Source organism: Athene cunicularia (genome assembly GCF_003259725.1).
Source record: "Athene cunicularia isolate RWA chromosome 12 unlocalized genomic scaffold, athCun1 chr12_part1, whole genome shotgun sequence".
Taxonomy (NCBI): Eukaryota; Metazoa; Chordata; class Aves; order Strigiformes; family Strigidae; genus Athene; species Athene cunicularia.
The window spans coordinates 10,590,752-10,593,618 of NW_020799116.1; positions in this window are offsets into that span (position 1 = coordinate 10,590,752).

Sequence of the window (2,867 nt, forward strand, 5' to 3'; positions counted from 1 at the left end):
TCCTTTCCTTTCCTTTCCTTTCCTTTCCTTTCCTTTCCTTTCCTTTCCTTTCCTTTCCTTTCCTTTCCTTTCCTTTCCTTTCCTTTCCTTTCCTTTCCTTTCCTTTCCTTTCCTTTCCTTTCCTTTCCTTTCCTTTCCTTTCCTTTCCTTTCCTTTCCTTTCCTTTCCTTTCCTTTCCTTTCCTTTCCTTTCCTTTCCTTTCCTTTCCTTTCCTTTCCTTTCCTTTCCTTTCCTTTCCTTTCCTTTCCTTTCCTTTCCTTTCCTTTCCTTTCCTTTCCTTTCCTTTCCTTTCCTTTCCTTTCCTTTCCTTTCCTTTCCTTTCCTTTCCTTTCCTTTCCTTTCCTTTCCTTTCCTTTCCTTTCCTTTCCTTTCCTTTCCTTTCCTTTCCTTTCCTTTCCTTTCCTTTCCTTTCCTTTCCTTTCCTTTCCTTTCCTTTCCTTTCCTTTCCTTTCCTTTCCTTTCCTTTCCTTTCCTTTCCTTTCCTTTCCTTTCCTTTCCTTTCCTTTCCTTTCCTTTCCTTTCCTTTCCTTTCCTTTCCTTTCCTTTCCTTTCCTTTCCTTTCCTTTCCTTTCCTTTCCTTTCCTTTCCTTTCCTTTCCTTTCCTTTCCTTTCCTTTCCTTTCCTTTCCTTTCCCTTCTCATAGATTTATAAAAGACCATATTGTTTATTATCCTTTTCCAAGTTCAAATTGTTTTCTACTGCAAGTAAAACATTTTAACCAGTCATTTGGTGTCGTTACACCTTAATTTAACCAGAGGGGATCACAGAACCATTGTGACTCTCTGGGCTTCCAATCCAGGTCGTGATAGTTGCACAGTGGTTTTGAGGAACCAAATACCTTCCCCTAGAGTACAGCACTAACCAGGCAGCACAGAATGAGCCTTGAGTATTTACTGATGCATCTGTTCTGAATTGAGGATAACCGTATTAAAAGAGATTGCTTAGTAAATGTAACAGTAAGATCAAGAACTAAAATAACAGAACAAGATGCATAATTCAAACTTCCTATACAGTAAAAATGAACTAAAATATAAAAGTTTAATCAGTCTGATAGCTTCTCAAATTTAATCTTAAATCTAATGGGTTAGAAACCAGTTCTGTCCATCTAGCCCTCTCTCCCATTTACACACTAAAGTTTTCTTAAATTAATGTTTCTGCTTAAATTTACCTTTGGTTATGCAAAATAACGGAAACACTCCAGCAATGGACTCTGGGCAGAAGAGAGTTGAAGGGAAATGAATAGCTGAGACATGGGAAAATAGAGCAAATACTGAGTTTTGCGCATCATCTTTTTCACCTTGCTTTTTTCCTAAAAACCTGAGAATTTACATTACACACACAGAGGCCAGACATGGTGATATTAAAAGGATAACACTAAGAAGGCTTCGGTCTGACATCCCTAGGAGACAGGAGAGACAGATTTGGGGCTGTCAGCCCAGCTATGCTGGACACACAGTGGTATCATTTGTAACGACTTTCTCTTCTCTTTCTTTTCCTCCTAAGCCTTCAAACACATGTGTAAAGGAACTACAAAACTCATTTCAGATTGTGTAGTGAAGGCCTAGAGCGTCTACAGCGCTTCACTGATTTTTCAATGAAGTTAGAAATGGAGAGGACGAGGCAGAGGATTTTAGGAGGAGGAAGGTTGCTTCTGTAAGGAAGGCACCTGAAAGGAACACAGATTAACTGTGTGATGACAAGTAAATCACTGAAACTAAGTTTTGAAAGATGGCCTCCGATTACATATTCTATATTGCATGTGTTCCCAGCTTGATCTCGGAGGTCATATTTCAGAAGAACAGAGCAACTGAAGCAGACTAAAATTATTCCCACAGCCCTGGGAAATGCTAAGTACTCTGAAAAAATCATGTCAAAGACCTGCTCTGGCTATCTGAATTAGAGTATATTTCTGCCATTGATGTCCAAATACTGTGCCTCAGTTTCTAACTTGCAAAAGGGAATAATATGGCATCGCCCCACCCCACTGCACCTTTCCTCAACAATGTCAGGATTTGTACTACCCCAAATTGCTGCAAAGCAGTCAGAAGGGTGATGAAAACCCAATAATTTTGCACTTCAAATTAGATTACAACCTACACAAGACCTAGAGCCACAGATTAGAGTAAGTAGCTGTTAATTTTACGGGCTCTGTCCCTTGCGTTCCTGGAATGGAGCAGAAGCCCAGCATGAAATACAGGGTATGCACAAGGTGCTGTGTATATGCTGCTGACAGTAATGCTGACAGCAAAGGGTTCCGAAACTTTGCAAGGCTCCGAGTGCTTCTCTGAAACATTAAATTATTTTTATGTAAGTAATATATACCACAATAAATTTATCATAACAACTCTGGCAACTTCAAATTTTTGTTTTGGTGAGGGTGTTGGTTTAAGCCAAATGTAACTGGCGCTCTGGCTTTTCTATGTAAGAGTAGGTTGTTAAACCTGGCTTAATACTGACTGACTGAACAGTATTAACTGCTGACAGCTGAGGTGCAGGTCTGTTATAATTTGGGTATTTCTGGGCTGGAACAGCTCAGGGGTTTAGTGTGAAAGCCTGAGCAAGGTTAGAAATGAACTAGATGATTGATACTATTTTTCTGAACTGAACACTGTATTAAGAAATAAAAAATAAAAAGGGAAAACTAAGGTTCTGGCAAGCTACGGCTTTCACCTGATTTATTCCCAAACGCACTGCAGGCTTCAGCACGCTGGCGGTGTTTTCTTCGCTTAATTTTTCAGAATCTCGTCTCTTGCCAGCCCCGGGCAGCACCGGAGCCCCCTCCAGTGTCAGCTCCTCGCCAAGGGCCGGTCCCGGACAGGGGCAGCGGGACGGGACGGGACGGGCTCCCCCCCCCGGGGCCGGTCCCC